Source organism: Nipponia nippon, unplaced genomic scaffold, assembly GCF_047370975.1.
Source record: "Nipponia nippon isolate SJK-2023a ecotype South Korea unplaced genomic scaffold, ASM4737097v1 scaffold_1, whole genome shotgun sequence".
NCBI classification, from domain to species: Eukaryota; Metazoa; Chordata; class Aves; order Pelecaniformes; family Threskiornithidae; genus Nipponia; species Nipponia nippon.
The window spans coordinates 13,449,599-13,472,742 of record NW_028262290.1 but is presented as its reverse complement, the minus strand read 5'-3'; the positions used below and the strand labels follow the sequence as shown (position 1 = coordinate 13,472,742).

Here is a 23,144-nt window from a genome sequence, read left to right as displayed (position 1 = left end):
CCCCCCCCCCCCGAAGCTGAGTAAACACCCTGCATTTTTCTAAAGAGGTTCCCCTTCCTGATCTTGTAAGAAGAGCGGCGCTGGGTCGGACCTATTTATTTCCACGTGGTTGAAAGGCGAGGAAGTTGAACACTCGGGTCCCTCCTGGGGAGAGCGCTCGGTCGCCTGGCTGGGTGTCCACACGGCTGTCACTGCTCCCACCCATGGTGAGACAACTCCTGCACCACCAACACCCTCCTTTTGCTCAGCCAAAGGTGGTTACCGAGTCTTTTATCATCATTTATTTTCTTGTCACTGTCAGGCATCCCCATGGCATCTCTTACAGCTGTCACATTTATGATGTTACTTTTCATCACCATCGTGTAATGCTCAGTAGCAGGAGGAGTCACGACCTCGCGGTTGCAGATTTTTGGGATCTGTTCCTCATCTCTCAGGACTGGGCAGCCAGCTTTGTTTGAGAGCCAGAAGCCCGTTTACCTGGGCTTTAACCTAAGGCACAGGTCTCCCCAACCTGTGCTCGGATACAAGCATCTTGCCAGGAAGGTGCCAGCTCCACTGTGCTCCCGTTTTGAGGGTTAGGTTTCATTTTCTTTGAGAAGCCAGCTGAAAAAGCCTTGTGTGGGGTTTTTGAACCAGGGAGAGCACCTGGGGATGCTGTATGGCAGAGTCCCTGGTGCAGCCGTGCCAGGCTGCTGACCGTGGGGGCTGGTGGCCACTGAGGACTTGCAGGATTTTGCCCAACTGCTGCGGGTAGGAAGTTTCCAGGTACAAATGGTGACGAGTAAATTCAGAGGAAACTGCTGCCTTAGGAAGCCTTTACTTCCCTCCATCTGTCTGGGATCCTCCGGCATAAGGAAGGAATAGGCTCCACGTGTGTTTTAAAGCAATTGGAGTGATGAGGAAGAACGATGTGTTTGGAGGGAACTGTTTTCTTAACTGCTCTTAACTTGGCATCTTCTCTTTCTTTAGAGTTAGAGCATCCTCATAATTTTGCTGTTGCTCAAACAGTTTTTACGGGATGCCCCTCCTCTGCGTATCTACCGGCATCTCGTCTGTATGCCTTGTGGTTATGTCGGAGGGATAGAGGTGGTTTGGGAAATAGTGCTCAAGGCGAACACAAGTTTCAAAATCCACAGTTAATCAGATACAGGAAAAAAAATGTTAGCTCTCTAAAGTATTTTGCTTTCAAGCCTAAATATACTTGAAGTGCCTTAAATTCTGTTTGCTTGTCCTGTTAACCTGTATCTTAGACTTTATAAGTATCTTATTTTCCTGTTTTACCTTATTTTTACATGTTTTCTGTGTGTGTGTCTGAGCCAGGAGAGGAGTGTCACAAGACATTACTTATGCCAAAAAGAGCTCGTACATAGGGATGATCTTATCTCCGGCCCCATCTCTTCTCCAGCAGCAGATCAGAGCGCCAGGTCAGTGGATTTAAAGTTAATCTCCTGAAATCTGAACTCCTTTTCATTTGCTCTGCTCTTGCTTCTGGGTGAGCCGCAGACAGTCTCATTCTCTCCGCAAAGCGCTCAGGAGCGGGTGCTTTCAGCCTCGGGGTCTGCAGCTCTGGGGCGTGGGGAGTGACCGGGCACCAGCACACCCCTTGCCAGCTGGCCCCAATTCCCTGCTGAGCTCTCTGCACCTCTCCCACAAAATTTATAGAGGACTTAAATATGTTGTGTTTTTTTTTTTAAAAAAAAAAAAAAGCCACAACCCCCTGTCTGCACCCTGTCCCCAGTTTTGGCGGAAGTACATTGTTGACAGCATGTTTTGCATTTTTAATTTCTTTGCGGTGCCCTCTTCCTTCCCCTCTTTCCCCACCTGCCTGCTCCCACCCTGACATCATTTTGGAGGGCTCCGTCCACACCTCGGCGGCGAGCCTGCTGCAGCAGGGTGCTCGCAGGGCAGGCAAGGCTCCTTTCCATCCGCTTTTGTGGTGCTTGATGGAGTGAGGGGCCTGCTTTGAAATGAGCTATTGAATGTGAAGCACCCCCCTGAAAAGTGTGCAAGGTACATTGCAAGGAGGATATTGGATATTTAACATTAGCACTACTGCATCCCAAAATTGGTGTTGGTGTGGTAGGCATCACAGTACTGTATGGCAAAGGCTTTGTGGCTGTTTGCAGGCTGCTTTACTTAGAGAAGGTAGCCGGCAGCAAGAAGGGATGGGGATTGCCACCTGGTCTCTGCCACGCATTTAACTTTGGGGTGTTTTATGTGCAACGGCGTGAGGTGTAGTTTGCTGTGTTTTGGAAACAGTGTATTTTCACAGGAAAGCTGAATTTGTACCTGAGCCACCTCTTTGTATCGATTTCTGCAGCTGAGGTTGGAATTTGATCGTATTTTTCTGTTAGCTTCCTTGGACGTGATGCATCCTTTCCTATTTGCCTTTCACTGGCACAAGCAGTACCTCGCAGTAGGTGCAGCTCTCGCAGGACCACTCAGATTGGCTTGTGTTTTCATCTAACATGCTTTTGTTACTTTAGTTTATTTTTTAATCTGCCTGTATTTTGTTCATGCCTGTGTAGATGGGGGTCTTATTTGTTCCTTCTCATTCTTTTACTGAATCTCAGGGTGGAGGCTGCTACCGTGTGTCGTAAGGCTGCTGTCACGTTTGGTTTGTGCATCTAGGCACTGCTGTAGCATCCTCCAGAAGAGCTCCCGTGCCGAGCTTCTGGCACAGACTGGCAGGGAGACCCTTCTTGTGCTCAGATTTGTGAGTGCTGGTCTGCACAGCGGCGGTGAAAGACTGTGATTTACCACCCTTTATTACTGGTCTTTTACAACATACAGATATGCATCTTGAAACACTCTTCACCTTTTGCTGTGGCCACTTGGCTAGGTTGGGGTTGCAGCTAGATTAATTTTTGGCTAGCAAGTGAATGGCCCTTGTCCCTTTGATGTGTTTTAAAATCAGTAAAAAATCAGTACTCAAAAAGTTAGAAACAGAAAGCTTAACACATACTTAGTACTGAAACTTTTACAATGTAGCTAGAGGAGGAAGCAAAATATCAAGAATCTTGTTATTTTTACTTCTCTTTTTTTTTTAAAATGAAACAGGCAATTAATAGGAAGCTGATTAAGAAACTTTTATTAAACTTTTTTTACTTGTCTGGGGTTTTAAAATATCCATTCTTAAATTATGTAAAATAGATGGTATGAGGGTGAGGAACAGCCCAGTGCACATCTGGGTTTGGCAGGGTTCTTCATATGTGAAGTTTCATCCTTAATGTGATTTAAGTAGTTCAAGGTATTAAAGCCTTTAAATCAAGGTTTATAACGACTTTAAGATGCTCCCCACTTAAAGCATGAAGGAATATTACATGCTACGGGTTTTAAAAGGAAGCACTATACATTCATTGCTAATTACATACTTTATTATTAAGTGCAAGTAGTAATTTTTTTTTCCAAGGCATGTTTGGCAAATGATAGTTTTTAATCAAATTATAGAATAAAATAATTACTTGAAATTTAACATAATAAACTTATTTTACAGGTCTAATACAATGAGGACCTATTAAGGCCACCTTTGATCTGCATTGAAGGTAGGCAGGCAGAGTCTTGTTTGAAAGCAAGCAAAGCCAAGGCCCAGTTTTGTTAAAAACTGGAAGACAGCATCCTGGGAGGTGTTTGTCCGGATCATCCCAGGAGGTGCTTGTCCGGAAGCCTGTGGTTTAGATGAGAGTGGGGTGTTGATAAGTTTTTTGTCTCTTCAGTGAGCACCTGCAGATAGATTAGGCAAATCGTAGTTAATTATTTAACAAAAGGCCCAATGCTGCAGTTGCCTTTGACTCCTGCACTGCTTAACAGCTCTGGTTTGGAGGGTGGAATTAAGACTATAACTTTGAAATTAAGCTTTTAATTTCCTTTTCTTCTTCCCAATGAATTCAAGGCTCTTGACTGCCAGCTCTGAGCATTACATCCCAAACAGACGAAGTGCAAACTTTTGCACTCTGTGCTAAGGACGCTTACATAAAGGGAGATATTCAGATTGCATCCAAACCCCACTCAGTTCATGGGCTTGCTGTTGAAGAAGATGGGTCTGTGCTGTCCCTATCCACCTGGGGGTCTTCAGGGAGTCTCTCTGCTACCAATCCTTGCTTTTTGTGCAGACCCCTATCAGTTGTTGAGCAGAAAAAGCTTCATCTGTGACAAGCCAGATGTGACGTGAGCTGAAATCCAGGAGACTGATTATTCCTGGGAGAATCGGGACCGACACAGACCGCTTTCCAGTGTGTTTGACTGGTGAGATTGAATTCCTGCCTGCACTGGGAGGGGGGTCAGACTAACCCCGCATCCTCCCCCCTTCATGGCTCCAGTGATGGGGATCTCTTCTCCACACCCTGTCTGTTTTCATGAGACCGGTAGAAAGTTACTGTCTTTGAGATTTTCACCTCTGCCAAATGTGATGGACATTAGCCAGCAAGTTAAAAAAAAACTAGTGCTGGGATTGATAAACCCACATACACACGAACATGGAAGCAGCCAGAAACCAGCCTCACAGATCCTTTAAATCAGTGATACCGGGAGGGGTAAAGAGAAGGAAATGGAGTTTGGCAATGTCCAAACATTTACCCAGTTCTTCTTGCCGTCCCCTTTCCATTTTGCCCCTGCCCAGGCTGTAGGGCTGGAGTTGCTCCCAGCAGCCTGGCGGGCAGGTAGCAGCCGATGGTGCCTGTCCTCGGTAAAGCTCCCGGCAAGTAGAGTAACCAAATGGTGACGGCTGAGGGATGCTTTGTACTTTCCTGGCTGCTAACATACAGACAAGGCGATGTCAACTCAGAGGTATGAAAGAGTAAGTACAGCAAAAATACCTTTTCACCAGAGTCCTTGCTGCATGCAAAGCTGAAATCACAGGAGCTGTTCTTTGAAGTCGGCTGCCTAATCGTATTGTGAATTTGGCTTTGAACAAGCAGCTGAGACCTTTAAAAGGCCCAAATCCCCACTCTTTATTGGCATTTTTACATATGTACGACTACAGGGTGCACAGACGCGCCTGCACGCATGCATTGCACAGTCTGACCTGCGTAAGTTATTTGGGACAGTGCACTTGTGTTTAAGTAAGATGCAGCACTGAGGCATTTTCACTCCCGCAGATGTGCTGGAGCATCAGGACGGTGGGTTCAGACCCTTTGGAGCGGTCTCTATCCCCGTGGGGTGACAGCAGCGGGGCAGGCGGGTTGGGTGCAGTTCTGCTGGAGGTCTTGTGATCAGCTCCCAGGTCTTACCACAATGGGAAGGATTTGATAAAAGGATCAAGTCGTTCCCTCGCATTATCACATTGTAGTGAATGGGCAAACACTGCTGTTCTCGTCTTGCCTTTACCTCTGAGATCACCAGCAGCTGCTTCATTAACTATTAATGGCCTGCTCATTAATGCTGTAAAAGGCTAGGACCAATCTTGCAAATTTTCTGGACTCTTCTCCTGAAACATTTATGACTTGCTCGCTGTGCAAAAGGGCAAGAGCAACAGCAGAGAACATGCCTCCAAGTTTTGTTGAGCATTATTAAAGAACTCATGAATATGAAGCAGCTGGCAGCTTCTCTCTTTTTTTTTGGCTTGCGCTACATGTCTGGCTGTAGGGGTTGAATGGGCTGGTGGTTCCCTGAAGCATCGGTGGCTCAGTTGGTCCCTTGGTGAGCCATTACTCCAAGCAACCCCCTATAACACATCAGATTCATAACCAGACTAACCTAGTCTACTGTCTGGTCTTCTGCCTTCTTAGCAGAGTCTTGGCTGCTTTACTGATGATCTGTGGTTCCTGTAGTGCTTTCCTTTGCATGGTGCTAGACAAGCACCAAGGTGTAAATGATACCTCCAAGGGAGGTTTTATTACTCTTGTTAAACAGATGGGGAAACTGAGGCGTAAAAGTTGAACAATTTGCCTGGAGCCAAGCAATGGGAAGCCAGTAGAGGATGGAAATGGTTTTGCCGAAAACTGTAATGCTACTTTTGATTAACATCTGGTTAGTGTGAAAGAGGGGGACACTCACCAAGCCTCATCTGAAGCCATTGCTACAAGTTGTTCCCGTCCCATCCCAAACAAAGCTCCTGAATGATTGCAGAGAGGAGCACCAAGTAGTGCTTTCCCTGGGAAGGTTGTTTTAGCTCCCTCTGGTACCAAGAAGCAGCAGGGAAGCTATTTTTCCCCTCCATCCAGATTTTGGAGATATAATCGTGTTCTTCGCGTTGCTTACATCTACCAGCAATAAAGAGTCTGTCCACTAAATCCCAACTGCAGCTCGGCTGGTGGTGTGTCAGGCAGATTAAAATCTATATTTCTTTCCCACAGCCATCTGCAGAGCAAACACTAGTGTAAATTGATGTGGGAGGCTTTTTTTGGTAAAGTAGGGAGATATGCTTTAAAGAGAACAGGTATGACTCCAGGAGTGAGGACCAATCTGTACAAAGCTTAACATCTTTTCCATACGCGGCGGGCCTTAGAGTAAAGAGTAAAAAGGCTTCTGTGTGTTTGGAAGATGCAGGGTGTGTCAGGAATGATGAACCTTTAATGCTGTTCAAGCTTCTGGACTTGCAGATAGTGCCGGAGTGGAGCCAGGTGGCAAAACAGATCTGTATCAGGAGCATTCCCTGGTACAACTTTCTCATTATTATTTCTTACAGAGTGTGAATATTTTATCCCACATCATATCAAATGACAAGGAATGCTTGGTTTCTCTCCTGAAGCCATTCCTTTTAGTTGATGGAGAGAAGTTATGATGGATCCAGGATGGAATTTCAAAGTCCTGTCCTTCACCGAAGTGGTGTTTAAGGGTTTATCTTAACTCCTTAATTTTATATTGCTACAAGGTGAAGAGCCTACTCAGATATCCTGGTGGTAGCCACAACTTAGTGGTAGAACATAGTCATGTTGTGCCCTGTATGACTACAGCAGGTCCTGGTGGGACTCCATTGTCACACTGATCTCCAGGAGTATCCCAGCAGTGTGATGAATGCCATCTGATTTTGCCCTCAAAACTAGCCTAAGTGTTTCTGGGGAAGACTTCTTGGGCTCTGCTGAGCCCAAGAATAGCATCCAGATCTTGAGCGACTCTTGTCACTCCTTATGGAAGCAATTCCTCCAAAAGCTGGAAAATGGGTAGATGCAGGAATCAAGTCTGCATCCCTTGGCTGGTGCAGCTCTTCCAGAGATAGCTGCAGTGGAGGCTGCAGAGCAGATCGTCGTCATTTTTTTAGTTACCAATGGTGCCGTTACCTCTCCATTGGTAGAGCTGTTCTCTTCCTTGTGGCAGATCTGCCCCCTCATCCCACCAAGGGCATGAAGCTCTGCCTAAATTTTAGGAGCCCTTTCCTTGCTTCTTCCTTGGTAGTTAGGAGTCTGCCCAAAACAGACCCCATTCCTCCTCTCTGAGTTTGGGGTTGAATTACAGGTAAGGGCTGTTGCAAAATCTCTCTTCCTCAGCAGAGAGAAGACCAGTGTAATTCAAAACGTTGGGGGCTGTGTCCTGTCCCTGCCAAGGGCGTCAGTGATCAGGTAGCAATGATGTGAGAAAATACAGTGATCATTAACATTTTCAGTAAGTAGAAACTTATTGTATCCTATGAAATAACTGGAGGAGGGAGGGGTTCTCTGTAGAAACATCAGCTTTCGGTTCTTGGTGTCATAATGTGAACTAAAAGAGTTGCCAGCAGCCAGAGAAATTCCAGATGTGTCTTCTACATGCCACTCAGCTGCGAGTTACTTTTCCAAGGAAAAAGCGTGTCTGTCTGCACTCTTGGGCAGATTCCTGATTTCAACAGTTTCGGACTAAGGACTGGACCGTGCTTCGGAGGGTGCTGCAATTCATTATTCATTTTCACTTTCTGCTGGTGTACTCATGTCTTGTCAAGATAAAAATGATTGTTCACATTTATGAATAGTGGTTTCTAAAGTCTAGCCTTTAAAGTGATATCTTGGCATCTAAGTGATCAATGGGGTACCAGTAGTTCATTGGGACTTGTGGGTCTCCAGCATTTTTGGTAGAAACCAACTGTTCATTAGCTATATCCATGTTTGCCTTGTGTCGCTGAGGGGGTATCCAGGTTTGGAAGTGTTAGCTTAAATTTTCATGTGCATTTAGAATGGTGGGTACTCCAGCCAGCAGCCGCTTTGGTTTACGATAAATTCTGACTCAGGATAACATTATCTAAGCCTAAAATTAAGAGGAAGAAAGGGCAAGCCCAGCCTTATAGTTCATGGGTAGAAATGGGAGAACAGGTCAGCTGGCCAAATAAAATGGATCCTGGTTGACTCTGGGATGAAGCTGTCCTGCAAGACCTGCGAAACTTGGCCTTTTCAGAAGATTTTAATCATCATTTGAGGTGTTGGTTTATCATTTTTCCTGCTGATGCTGTTTATGTCTTGTGCTTTTCTTGGCTTAAGGAGTGCAAAGTCTCCTTGCGACTGCTGTGCTCGCATAGTTGGATCCTTCTGCATTAACGTGACGTGACGGGGCCACAGCCACCAGTGTTCCAGGGGAGTGTGTAAGCCATGAGTGTTACAGCTCCATCCTCGGTGCTGAATCCTCTCCCAAAACAGCACTTATCTAGAGTTTGCATATCAATGAAAACTGTCCTGCCAGGCTTTTTATAAAACTTTTTATTTCATAGCATTGGCATCTTGACATGTACTTGACAGCATCTGATGGTCCACACCTCCAGTGGCCTAAGCAGCTCTGTGTGGAGAGGGACAAAGGCTGAATTTTGTATTACAGCACGGGTTGTAATGAATGCTGGGAAGTTAGCTTGCATCTCGCCGCCTTCTGAAAATAGCTTGGGGTTAAGCCATGCCTACACTACAGACTTCTGCCAGCAAAGCTGTACTGGCCAAAAAGCGTGGAGAGGTGTGATTCCCAAGTGACAGGACCGTGCTGGCACAGCCCCGAGGCACGGCATGCGTACGCTGGGGAAGCTGCCCTTTCTCTTTCTCCGGTCTGCGAGGGGCTCGTGCTGGGCTTTTGTAGACCAGGGCTTTGCTGCGATAGCCCTATCTGCCCCGTAGTGTTTTGACAAGGTTACGTGGGTGTTCGTCTGCTGCTGGAGTGCTTCTGGGGTCTTAGTTCCTGTAAATTTTTAAAGGGGTGTTTTCAGATCCTCCTCAGTAAAAAAGAGGTGAAAGGTGCATTTTTAATGTTGCAGGTCCTCTCTCGTTGTCCTTCTTAGAGGGAAGGTTCTGGTGTTCCCCTCATGCTCCAGAGCAGGGCACAGCAGCAGTTATTCTAGCTATGTGCCATCTAATGCTGGATAATGTTGCAAGATCCAAAAATAAAAAGTGGAAAAATACGCAGAGGAAACAAGGCACAACTTTACCTCTTGGGCAGAGCAAACCCCTTCTTCCTAGCACTGCTTCACCCCCCGAGTCTCAAAAGACGGGTAGCTCCGTTGGGTTTTTACCACCTACTCTGTCTTTCCGTACCAAGTTTTAATTGTTGGCTCCCTTCAAGAGCTTATGTCGTTACACTGCAGCCTCAGGTCCTTTGGTGAAATACTGCTTCTCTCTTCCTCCCCAGCTTTTTAGAGTTACACATTTCTTTGCTCAAGAAAAACACCTCAAGGTCATCCCCAGCCTCACTGGAGAAGCAGAGAAGAGAGCAGTTTATCGGTGCTTTTTTAATCCCATCTTTCTTAAAATATAAGCACCTGGTATCTGCTTGCATATTTTCCATCCCAGTACTTGTGATGCAGAAAAGTTTTGTTACAAGAATTAGGTGTAGAAGCACTGAGGAATAAAACCAATTTACACAAGTTCAGGCAGAGGATTAAAACCTCCTCTGCCATAGCCTGGCTAGGATCATACCCTCTTGCCTCTCCTTTTCCTTTGGTGTACCGTTGTCCCTGGGTTATGAGTTGCTACCTGAATAACTCAGCTTCTCAGTACGGTGTAGGATGCACCAATTTCCAAACACGTCCCTAAGGATGTGCCAGCTGAGTGCAACGGATGGCAAAGGCCCTGTCAGACCTGCAAGTCTCTTATTTATCTGTTTGCTTCTATGTTTAAAATACTTACTGCCTTTGGCACAGCTAGTGCACAGTTCAGTCTATTGGAATTGCCCAATTAAGTCTCAGATCAGATAAAAAGTCTATTGAGATGTGATTATCTACAAGAAAGCATCAAGATCACCAACTTGGCCTCCATGAGGAATGTGGGTTCTGACTTGAAACGAATATGTGGCAAGGCTGTGATTTGGCTTGATTTTCTCCCAAAATAAAAATGGGAAGCGTCTCATCTTTTCTAACAGTCTTCCCCCCCCCGCCAATGAAACTTGGCATTTTTTCATCCTGCAAAGGGGACCCAGAAAATTATTTTGCTAGAGCAGGGTACAGTCAAGATGCATACATGCTGTGGAGGAGCTGAGCCTGAATGTTACTGCTCTCTAGCAAGTTTCCTATGTATATATGCCAATTCTCTTCATAGCTGTGGAGAGCAGGGATGCCTGGCTTCCCAGGGCATGAAGCTCTCATGTTTAGCCTGTTCCAGTAGATCACAGGAGATGGGACCTCAGTGTAATGTCCTTAATTACATCTCCATTCCCCGTTTCCCCTCATCCACGCTCTCCCTGAAGCTGGGAACTTACCATTACTGTAGGAATTCACACCGGCATCCCAACATTCAAAAACAACACTTGCTATTTTTACCTTTTTATTGTGGGTTTTTTTTTTTTTTTTGGAACCAAAGTGCTAAAGACAAATAAAACAAACAAGTCAATAAGCAAAGCATTTAAATGAATGTGCAGTCATTATAACTGATATCAGGGCAAAGGAATGCAAACAGGCCAGGCTGTGGCTTGATGCTTTTAGCTCCTGCCCCTCTGTTTTGTTTTTAATTTTGAGCACAGGAAAGGGCCAGTATATGACCATGTGCTTACAAAATGCTGGCTACACATGTCTTCCAAACAATGTTGTCATAGTAATGATATGTCATGTATGTGTCACATTTTGTCACACTGTCAGTGTACCCATGTGACTCCAAACCTTACTGCGTTTCCTTCTCCTGTTCTTCGTCACCAGTAATAACAATTGTTTCCAGTCAACTTCTGCATCCATTCTGAATAAATTGGAAATGTGATTTCACTTCATTCAGTGCCGGTGGGAAATTCATACCCTGGGAAATTTGCAAGGGTATTGCAGGGAAAATGTTAAGCATGTGCTTAAGCGTCATTGATGTTGATCAAGTTAAGTGTGCTCTTAAGCCTTAGGAGCTATTGCCTCTTTCTAAGCGTTCGTCTTAATGGAGGGTTCTGAAGGAAGGAGAATTGATCTCCACTTGCAAGGCCCACAAGATGGAAGTGCACCTTGAGGGGAGGAATAATCAGCAGAAGTTGATGCTGATATTGCTGTAAACATTATCTTGGCCATACCTTTCCATTTTCCAAAGATAAGATCCTTTCCGCATGATCTGAAGATTCCTTCAATTTTCAAAAGTTGTGCATTTTTTCTCCCCGTGTGATTTGTTTTCCCTTATTTTTCTTGCCATGTAATCGCCTTTGCAGTTTTAACAAGGTTTTGAAGTTAATGCTACTTTGAGGCAGTGATATCTAGGCCAAAGAGGTTCACACCTCTTTGGTGTGAGCGAGTTCTTGTGATTTTTGGGGAGGGAGGTCTTGTGATGCAAACATGGAGGAGCAGGGAATCAAGGCTCCTAGGTCCAGATTCGATCTCTGTGGCTTTCCCTCCTGTGAGCCTTTGGCAAATGAGAGATGAATGCAGACTCCATATAACCATCTTTAAAATAGATCTCCCTTGGGGAGAGTATGGATTAATTAACATTTCAGAGGCGCTTTGAGTTCCTTTGATAGGTGTTGCAGAAATGCAAAAGGGTTTTTTTTCTTGCTAAGCATAGGCTGTCTAAAGGACGGATTTTAGTGATGTTGGTTTACCTACTAAGAGGTCTTTTTCAAATGGAAGACTGTTTAACTTCTTATGTATGTACCAATATGGTGGTTTACTGCCAATTTAAGCCAAATAAAATATGCAGCGTCTGGACCAAGACTGGATTTGGTACCTTCACATCATGAAAGCTCATGCTGATAATTTGCCAGTAGCCTCAGGGCTCTGATAGTAATTTGCCAGATGCTATACTGAACCTAATTTGCATCTGTATTTACATAAATGCTTTAATTAAAATTATATGCACCAACCTGAGATAGATGAGCAGCAGTGCCTGCTATTTGTTTACATTCCCTGACAATAAAACCCTGCCTTGGCTGCTTCTTGCCAATTGTACGACTTGACAAGGCTATTTGAGGTGCAGTCTAGAAACTTGACAGATCTCTAGTTAGGCTCTGCTGCAAACTGAGGAGTGACCTTAAGCTTCCAGGACCCAAATCTGCCTTTATTTTAGCAGCAGAGGAGATTTGAGCATCTTGATTCTAGGGGACGAATTTGGTCCGTGGATGCTCTAGATTTAGGGTAGTGTTGTGCAGTCGATTTCTAGCTTCTTGCAGATGATGTCTGCTTTGTCACACCACACATGCAAAATGTGAAACCCCACTGAGGACAGTAGAAGAACATTTTAAATACAGCTTCCATCAAGAATAAGATTGCTGAGCGCTGTTCGTCTTTGAACAGAGCATTACAGAGGTCCTTGTAAGGCAAAGTGTTCTAAATAAAAGGGATTTTGGGGCCCAAGTGGGGTCCTGGTTGTTTCAGTGGGACATGTGAGAGCTCATGGCTGAGTTTGGATAAAGGCAGTGGAGACTATGGCTGAGGTTTCTGCTTAGACCACACATTTAATCTGGAAAATGCAAGCATATAAATACAAATTAAAGCCAAGCTGTGCAGTTTGCCTTTGGAGAGTGGAGGATGTTCTGGTTGATGTTGCTGTGCTGCTTCCCAGTTATTTGGAATTTGTCATAAAGTGCCGCAAAGGAAAGAAATCGAGTGGCAAAGTTACAACCTGTTCCACAGACTGCTTTGCAGATACACGAAGGACAGGCTAAAGAGAGCCATAACTACCCTGCCTGGGTTTGGAGGGTTGCTGAGCTTTATTTACCGGTGTTTACTTAATTTGCTCTATACGAGATACTTCAAAGCCACCGTTTCCCTCATTGAGAGGTTGTATATATGTTGGAGGTTGGACTAGATGACCTTTAAAGGTCCTTTCCAACCCAAACTGTTCTATGATTCTATATAAATCTGAGCATTGCCAGTCACTTTCTCCGGTGGCCTCTAAGTACATTTGCCCGTAGTCATTTCTGAATCCAGCTTGAGAGAGTCCGTTCAGGTTCAGCATATTCGTACATTAACCCATTTGCCTGATAGCTCTGTCGAAGAGGATAAACTGCCCCACGTATTACAGCCTGCCGTGGGATGGGTGGCCAAAACCTGTTTATTGAAGTCCACGTGCAAGAGCACAGACACAAAATCATTTACGTTTGTTGCAAAGTGGCCTAAATATTTAAATTAGGAGGTGTTAGTGAGCAGGCTGAAAGGCACGTCAGAGGGTGTGGGGGGAGTGGCAGTACAGGGTGACCTGGTGGCTTTGCACTGCGGGGACGTGGTGGTCTCAGTCAAGTAATGGGCGTGACAAAGCCAGATTTGCAATCTTGCGAAGCCTCAGCCTTAATTTAAACTGAAATAACATAAATAAATCCAATCTATCAGTCTTGCTTTACCTCATCCATAATAAGAGGATGAAAACGCTTTCGCTATTAAATTCATTATGGCGGGGGGTGCTCTGATACTTGATGGGAAGGTGGGGCAGGCAGCTGAAGGAAAGCAGCCCTCATTTCCCCCTGGTGCGAGGGAGAGGAGGGGAAGGTGCTTGCCGCTTCCTCAGTCCTGCTTTTCATGGTCACTCACGGGAGCGAGGAGGGCGGGCAGAGCTCGGCTCCTCTCCCCTGACGAAGCTTTTTCGACGTGAGGGGAGCGCATGAAGGAGAGGGCCTGGGATGTGGCGCACAGGGAAAAACTCATTCCCCCATTGGAAGTGTCCCGTTCAGGTGAGATACGTGTTTGTGTTAAAATCTGCTCTGCAGTTGCCTCCTCTGGCAGGGAGATCCATCGGCCGTTGTCCCTGCTTAGCCCTCCACTTTCCCCTCTGCCGTCCGCGCCACATCTCCCAGCAAGGCCGGGGCTGCAGGCCAGCCCCTGAGGAAGGAGCAGTATGGCGGCTGGCGGGCAGGAGCCCTGGAAAGTTGGGGTTTGCAACCCCGCTTCGGTGCTGAAGCAGCCACTGGTTTGAATTTGGACCAACATCCAAGGTGTTGGTACCAAGTTTGGCTTTCCCAAGGTGACCTCTCGGTGTTTTTTGAGGTGAGAGAGCAAGCCAGGGAGGGGGTTCAGCGTGCAGCCCTCTGTTTGGAGAAGGTTTCTTTCAAAAATCATTGTGTCTGTCTGATTTTAAAATTGACCGCTAATGCTTTAAGTGTAGTGAGCACTGAATGCCAGCCTTTAATCAGCCTGTGCGTATTTTAAGAATCGTGCCAACTGTTACTGCCTTAGAGATACCTGGAGATTTGGTCGAGAGAAGCCTGGCCTAGTTTTCGGGGTAGCTAGCAGCGCGTTTTCATTTCCCTATTTAATGTGAGCCTCCCCAACCTTACTTTTCAAGGCATTTTCTTTGAAAGGTTGCAAAGCTCCGAGCAACCAGTTAATTCAGGAGGAGGAGAGAAGTCGGGGTGTAATATAGCAATAATTCTTGCAATTAGAAGTATATTAAGAACTGCACTTCAGCCGTGGATGGGGTACGGTGTGATGGGGTGCTGGAAGGAGGGTCACCCTCGGGCGAGGGGACCTCCGGCCCTGCCGCTGTGAGGGCCGCTCACTTCTCTGCGGCTCTTTGGTTATAGATGTGCAACACTGGAGACCTAGTGCAGGACTGGCATGGTGTCCCTAACGAAGACAAGGCTTAATTGGGTAAAATCATGGCGAGAAAGTGTTGGGGTTTAATCATTTGCATATCAGAAATTGTTAAGCTGTTAGGCTGGGCGTTTTGTTTGTGTTACACAACTGGTGTGGTGTAAACGATTACTCATCTTTCCATCCCAGCTCTCCAGACTGGGAAAATGGAATATAAAAAGGCTGAGGGATCCGTCCTGACAGAAAAGAAATGCTCGGCTTAGCCAGACCCCTCTCGATCTCTGACTCGGAAGTGCATGTGCAAATGGCCCTGCGTGCGTGGGTCCCTGCGAAACGAGGTCTTGCCAAAGCGGGCGCCCACCTTCCAGCAGAAGCACACTTGCTATTCAGGCTCTTGGGCAACATGTTTTTATTCCCAGCATCACACTACCACCAAAATATGCAAAAAGAATCTCTCAGAAGTAAGGACTCTATCCTGGAAAAGCACGTGAGAGCCAGTTGTTTGCACCTTGAGAGCTCTTTGTTTTCAGCAGAAGTTAATCAGAATTCCCAACTACTTTATATATTTTTTTCTGCTGTCATCTGGAGTTGCAAGCAAATTTTCTGAGTCACTCCTACTACAAACAGTCACCTGTTCATAAGCATCATCCTAGAAGTGTCCTTTCTCCATTTCCCACCTGTGTGTACAGATGAAGTTGATATGAGACTTTCAAGATGTCTGCAGCAAGTCACCTCCTCCTAAAACAGGATCCAGCCTTTTGTCACGGGAGGCCAGTTCTTATTTATTATTCTATTTCAGAGCGCCTCAAGACACACATTGGGTTGATGAAACGACATAAAGCAAAGCTGGAGGCTGTGCCAAAGAGTTCATAACCATGGAGGAAAACTTGGCAGAGGGGCAGAGAAAGGGAGGGATGAATTAATGGTAAAACATGTGTGTGAGTGTTTTTAATGTGTTTGTCTCACGTAAGCTTTCCTAGATGTTGTCAGCTGTCTAAGTTTTGTACACCTAACAGCAAAGACATTAAATAGTATTTAATAAAAACAGAAGCAGTGTAGGAAGAGGGCATTTACGGAATTTAGAAATCAATCCAGATGCTCTTTCACTGTGAGTTAGACTTTATTATAAAAAAAATCTACCTTTTTGATTTGGAGTCACCCAACAAAACTAATCCTTGGCTCAGATGGATGTTTGACTTAAGTTCTGATGTTCTCTTTTTCTTCTTTTTAAACTAAAAAAACCTTAGCTTTAAAAAATGATACGGTATTTGCAGAATCAATAGAAAAGCTGACCCAGATAAAAGTGCGCAAAAATTGGTTTCATGCCCTAGAACTTTTCCTGCATGCTTTTTGATGCAATGTATCTGATCCTTCAAAAAGGAGGTAACATACAGTGATCTCAGCAGCTTTGAAGAATTGTTCTGGAAGAATAACAAGGAGCACTGGAGAAAGAGGTGTACACGTGTACCTTTTTTTTTCCCCCTCATTATATATATTGTGAGATGGAAGAAATTAATGTCATGTTACTGGTTATGTGAAAGGATGGGATAAATTTTGTGTGAAATCTGGTTTTGTCTGGTTTTTAAAGGGTGAAAGTGCATTTCTCCTAAACAGCTCTTCACAGTAGGATGTGAATTGCACTTTGTCTTCCTTGGTTCAAACCTGCTCCTACTGGAGTGAGTGGCAAAGGTGTATCCAAACAGTAGCGGGATTCGTTCTCAGAAATGTGATTATGCCGTGGATCCTGAATCAGGTAGAAAGCTGTAAAAAGCATCTGCTGCTACAGACGTATTCCAAATTTTGTAGGAAATTTGTAGATTTGTAGGATCCAAATCTTAATTTAATTCAAATACAGCACTTAGATCTGTGGGAATCAGACATTCAGTGTTCGAACCTGTCTTGCTTTGGCTTCCAAAAACATCCCAGGCTGTTTAGGGCTGTGGACCCAGAGGGGTAAAAAATCAGTGTTCAATGCAGGCATAGCCACAGTGAAGGTGATAAATCGATAGGACAGATTTGTGGGACCACGAGACTGGCAGGCTGTAAGGAGAAAGTTTTGTTCCATCCCTTTGTATTCTTGGCCTTAAAAAAAAAGTCTAGCTGGAGGGGAAGGACGGGCCCAAAGTTACTGATTCTTAACAGAATAAGCAGACACAGTGCCCAGGCTGTGCTGGCTATCCCCAGGATGGGGAGAAAAGGCTACAAAAGCAACTGCTTCATGGGGATTTCCACAAGCCTTTCCAGTCCTCGGGGTCAGATGCTGTTTTTCAGTGCTCAGCGTATGCAGACTTTCCCCTTTTGGCTGCGTTTGCTGGAGCACGGCAGGGACTGAAGTGCTGGCACTGGAGCTGTGCAGCCAGGGAGCAAGTGCAGCAGGCAGGCACATGCCCGAGGAGATGCTCGCCTCAAACAGGCTGCTCCAGGAGTTTATGGTAAGGAGAATGGATGAAGCTCAGCACCAAGCAGGACCATACAGTAACATGTAGGGGACTCCAGGCAACCTTTCCTACGGTCTTGTTGTGGCTCCTCGATTACTTGTCGCTGAAAGTAGGTCACCTGGCACGAATGTAGGGGCTGCTGACCCAAGTGTATCTCACTTAACTTTCCAGATATAGACACATGGATGGTCTTACTGAAAATAAGAGAGTCAATAACACCTAACGGCGCTGGTCTTCAGGAGCAAATGGAGCACAAACACCATTATTTCAATGGAGTGAAGTGATTTCTTGCTTTATATTTACACCCTGTGATCATTTCATTTCTTGTACCACTTTTGCACTGACGGCTGCTGTGTTTGGCAGGAATTTGCAAACACGTCGGTGCTTACAGCCAAAAGTAGGAATGGTCTAAACAGCCGGAAAAGGGAAACCCCTTCCTCTTGTATTTATTTTTATAACAGCAAAATGTAGTCACTGGCTGGCCTTGATCAGTCTTTTTTTTTTTTTTCCTTTTAAGTTGGGTTTTTTTTCTTTTCAGCTTGGGGGTTGAGGGAGACAAAAGAGGGAATGAATTAAAAGCAGGAGAAAAGAGTGTCTGCTGTTGGGCTGTGTCATGTGGTAAGGAAATCAGGCTGAAACTGGAGAGACCGGGCCAAACCTAACAGCGGTACTGGGAGGCTTTAAATTGTGTCACTCTGACAGTGGATCTAAGGGGTGAAAATAGCTAGTGATGTTTCTGGCTGCAGTCTAGGTTAAATAGCATTGTGTACATGTGAAGCGATGCTGATGGGCTGCTGCTCACATCATTTGCTGTACCTGCCTGCATGGTGCCCCTTAAAGGCAGTCTCAAATGATGACCCTCATCCTTTCCAGATTGGCACATGCATTTAGACCTAGGGACTGATGTGGGTTAGCATGTTTTTGTATTGCGTTCGCTTCAGTTCTCTCTCTCTGTTGGTCTTTTCCTGTATGGCACTGCTGTTGTTACGAGCTTGGGTGTTTGGCGGGGAGAGGAAGGAACGTGTGATTCTTGTCTGTGTCCCCTGTATACAACGTACACCACGTCTCTTCAGCAAATTTGTATGATGACACCTGGATGGATCTGAACACAGGGACTGGACATCCTGTGGTGTTGAAAATTAATTAGCAGATGAACAGTCTGCAGCTCGGTTGTTTAAAAATAAGTTTTTGCTATATGTATGTTGGACAGCAAAAGCGTCCTACAACAGTGCTTCTGTAGCAACCGCTGTGTTGGAAAACAGTTATCAATCATGGTTCTGGCAGAGGAGGGACTGACAACTGTTTTCCAACACGTTTATTACTATGGGCAAGTGGGTAACTAACCAGAGGGTGACAGTCTGAAATGCGAGGTTTAAGAGGAATAATGTGGAATAGTTTAACTCTACTAAAAGCCAAATAAATTAATGATGAACTTTCTGTTGGCCAGAACCCTACAGGACATTGCTCTTTCTCTGTTTGAATTTTCTTACACGATCAAACATTCTTCTCCTTGTTTTAAGGCCCTTGCTGCCAATTTAAAATAGTATATGAGACTGAAATTTCTCACCCTTCAAGAAAACACTTTGATTTGTTGAAGGAAACTAGGAACAGTTAAGGAGGTAGGAAGGAAAGTAATATACCTTTCTCTGTGCTGACATCTGCAGCTGGGGGACGTGCTGAAAAGTAAATATAATCCGCTTTGAGCAATGCTTTCCCATTCTCTTTCATTTTGGTTCAGTGCTCTGGTTCCCGATGAACTAGGCTTAACAACGGAAAGTGAGGTGCAGAAAGGCTGTACGACCTAAGCAGAGATGTGGGGGATCATCCCCCCGCACTGGGGATGTGGGGGATCATCCCCCCGCACTGGGGCCGTGGGGGTTAATGTTGTTGGTTGTTTGCATATTTTTTAAGATGAGAAGTGGCAGAGAGCTGTGGTCCGTCTGTCTGTCCAGTGCCAGGGAAGCCAGCCGAGGACCCTTGCCAGCCCCTGCCTCACCTTGCAGCTGAGGCCAGCCGCAGCTGCTGCCAGCCACAGCTGCTGCCAGCAGCCAAACCACGTCTTCTTACTGGCTTCAAGTAAAACTATGGACGGGCACGTCTTGGCCCCAGGCAGCCTGCGGCCGAGGGGTCGGAGCAGTCCCCTGGGGGCAGCGGTCAGCCAAAGGCAGCCACGGCAGCTACCTGGGCTGTCTGGCTCAGCCGTCCGCTGCCTGGAGCATCACTCTCATGGTTCTCCCTGGCAGGATGTAAGAAGATTGGTTTTATCCTGATAGAGAGCATGTTTTCTGAAATCTTACAAAGCTGTAAGAGAAGGGGAATAGTTTCTGTGGCAGCGCTGCAGTAACAGTGAAAATCTGCTTAAACCTAGGAAACTTTTTCCTTTATTCTTTTTTCAAGACAGCTTATTTGCTTTTGCTCTTACTTACTCTTACTTTGCTGTTATTTGCTCTTTACTTATTTTTATGCTTCTGCATATTTCCAAAAACAGCTGGTAACATTAAGAAGGCCTTGCAAATAGGGGCTTGGTCCATTCCTGTGGTTTATAGATGTTTTCCTGGGGGAAGCAAAGGCTGCAGAGCTGCAGCGTGCCGTGGCTTTAGAGTGACTCCCTGGGACAGTTTCTGCTCACGGGTACCTGCAAATGGCACAGCGTGGATTAAGACCTCATGTGAACAGTTGTCACGCTGCTGAGGTGGAGAAGGCGACCCTTGGCAGGAGCCTCCTACCCTGCCTGCGCAGCGCCAGGAGCTGCAGGCAGCCTTCCCAGTCCCGGCCTCCCCTTCCTCCCACCATTATATTTTCAGAGGCTGTGGAGCCCCTGGTCTCCCTCTTTTTGTCTGTTTCCCTGTGTTTTCCAGGTCAGCTGGTGGTTTTCCCAGGGAGCACAGCTGCTGTGGGGTGGAAATAGCTGTCTCCATTTCGGCTTCGTTCAAAAGGCTGGAGAAAGGCAGCGGAGCGCCAAGGGGGGGTAGGGGTAAGAACGCTGGGGATGGAGAGGTGCGGGGGATATCCCTGGGCCTCTCTGAGGATCACTGCCCGCACGGTGTGCGTGTGCTTATGCAGAGACATCAAGGCACTTTGGGGGTTTTTAATGGCTTTTTCACTGTGTATTTAGGTATTTGATGGAAACTCTGGATTGTGTTCTCTGCGTTTGTCTTAGAGATGGGGGCAAGGATGGGTTAATTTTATTAGCTTCATAAAAAGGTGTTGAAGTGAAGGATGCTCATGAGCACGTTACTCCCTTGTGCTGAAGTCTGCCAGGTTTGGTGAATGTTTAACGAGGACCGGACCGGCATCTGGGTCGCTCGGGATCCGCTGGGATAACTGGGAGTTTCAATGTGTGGATACAGACGACTTTCAGGAACGCTTATATCTGCTAATCATGCCATAATAACAGTCTGCAATCTCCAGGCTGCAAACCCCCCATTTCCGACACAGCTGTGCATATTTAATGCGATAGAAGGCATTTCTAGCCTAGCGTTAGAAGTAATTCAGATCGCTAAGGTGGTAATTTTGATCATGGCAGTTTTTAGGGAAATCTAGCACGATACAAACACCGAGGGGTGAGGAGCGGGGACGAGCCTGCACCCCAGCCTCACCGTATTCCTGCCTCGCTGAGCCAGCAGCAGAGGAAAGCAGCGTCCCAGGGCTCATTAGGTTGATGAAGGAAAAGTGGCCCCAACCTATTGTCTGTCCCACCACATTTTGGGCGTTGGGGCAGTCGGGCGATGGGGATGGGTCACCGGCAGTGCCGGGGGGAGGCACCAAAGCCTCGTGGGGCTGCAGAGGGTTGGTGTTACAGGCACGACCTGCTCCATGGCGATGCTTTCAGCTGACCGGCAGCAGGGTTTAAGCCATCAAGTGGGCATCTTTCAGGAACAGAGGTTGGGAGGAGTCTGGCTTTTATTTTTCTTCGTCTTGAGGACAGCTAGGGAAAACAAGCGCTTTCAGAGCTCCGAACTCCATTTTTCTCTGTAAAATGTTCTTTTGCAAAATTGATCATTTCCGTAGGTTGAGAGAGTCTCAAAGGAACTTTTCTGTCAAGCATCTAAAAAGTACCGTTATTTCTCTTCCCTGCCCTAACAGAAGCTCGAGATTTACATTTTCGCTCACTAAAGATATCTCAACGATCTGTTTTTTGTGAGAAATTTTCATGGCAAACAAAGCAAAATAATCCCATTTTCAAGTGGTTAGTGCAGTAGTGTTTGAGTTGCAGAAACTGTGCGGAGTGCTGGTGTTTATCAAGTTACATACTTTTTAAAAGTGCTTTAAAAGTCTGTTTGTTTGTTTTGTTTTGTTTTGCCATAAGATGTTACTTTTTTTGGAAAGCTTCTAGAATAATGAAGCAGCTGGTGGCTGAGTCTCCTGCTTGGTGTGTGGAGAATGAAGGATGGCTGGGGTAGCTGGAGTTATCCTCTGCGTGCTCTGGGCTACGTGCACACACACGGGCAATTCCTGTGAAGCAGGGGGTGAGTGGTAACTCATAAATCACCGTCACCTGTTTCATACGTGTGCTCAGCAGGACACTGCGCGGGAGCCAGTAGATACAAATCTCCCCAGCTCCTGTCCGTGACTGTGGGGGTGTTTACATGGCATGGCTCATGCAGGTGAGGACGTGATGCCTGCATGAATGCCCTCCTGTGGAGTGGAGAGGTCTGGTCTGAATCTGCGTGATCCTGGAGTTGTGATGCATTTCAGGGAAGTGATGCATTTGTGCCAAGGAGAGCTGCTTCCCCTGCCTTCAGGTGGCTTGGAGTAAGCGTGCCCTCGCGGGAGGCTGCTCAAGTGCTGCCCACGCAGGGATGCTCAGGACAAACAAACTTGGGCAAGACCCATTTTCTTTTCATTCATAATTACCTACCTGTTGCAAAAAAATTGGCATTTCTGTATAAAACATGTGTGTGACTCCTTCAGTTCTCTATTGCCTAACTCCAGGCTTTCAAAAGCAGTAGCAGATCTCCCAGAACCATGAAATTGTTTAAAAGATCTGAAATATGTATGTGTATATATATATTACCAACTTGTTTCTGAGCTGTTATGTTAAACCCAAATCATATTCTTGTAGCCACAAGGGGTAGAAACTTTTTGCATACTTTCTGAAGAGGATTGTGCGGGATGAGTGCAACAGCAAGGGATGTAATAACCCTGGAGATTTCTTCCTGCTTTATGTTCCCCAAAGTGGGGGTCCTTGCAGAAATTTCACCAGCTGAGTCTTTAGGAAAAGCACCAAAAATTGTGAGGCTCATTATACAGTCCTAAGAAGCAATGGCACCATACATATGTATTTATTTTAATGAACTTTCTAAGCAGAGGTTAGAGATTGGGGGAAAGACAGGGCTGTGTTGCATTATAGGCAATTTTATTGTTCTTTAAAAGCGTTTTATTCATAGGGGTGGTTTTCGTCCTTGTTGGCAAAATGTAGGGTCACTTTTACACATTGGACATAGCACTAAAAATATAAAATTTCAGATAGTGGATTCGATGTAAGATAACTGGACTAAGCCCATTAAATATAGAAACTGCTTGGCCCCGGGCTTTCGGCCTACGATGGGAGAACGGGGAATTTGACCCAAAAGAGGGAGGAAGGGCAGCAGAAGGCAGCCTGCCAAGTCCAAAAAGGGGTGGAGGTGTAAATAGCGCAAAATCTGCAGCTATCCTGTATGTTTATTTCTCTTTTACAATTCAGTGAAACTAGCATTTTTTTGCCTTACTCCGAGATGGAGCAAAGCGGGAAGCAGCTTCCCTTTTATCTATGAATAAACATGCAGCTTTTTCTATTCTAAGCTCTTAAAAAATGGTTTTGGTTGTATAACAGCCTCTGGCCTCCCAGCTCCTCCAGTAGCCATGATGCTCTTTCAGAAAATCAAATCGTATCTTCCTTTGAGAAGAAGCAAAAAAATATCTTC

At 45.7% G+C, this 23,144-nt stretch overlaps 1 protein-coding gene across 5 annotated transcripts in view; it reads left to right on the top strand.

The window, feature by feature from the left end:
- Positions 1 to 23,144, top strand: part of ZHX2 (zinc fingers and homeoboxes 2) — a 97,517-nt gene that overhangs the window by 8,496 nt on the left and 65,877 nt on the right. For 3 of the 5 annotated variants that reach the window (XM_087746894.1, XM_087746917.1, XM_087746885.1), the window contains exon 2: positions 1,321 to 1,424. The exons of the other annotated variants lie outside the window; for them this stretch is intronic. The gene's annotated coding sequence lies outside the window, so the exon portion shown is untranslated. The remainder of the gene's footprint in view (positions 1 to 1,320; positions 1,425 to 23,144) is intronic. 5 annotated transcript variants of the gene reach the window in all.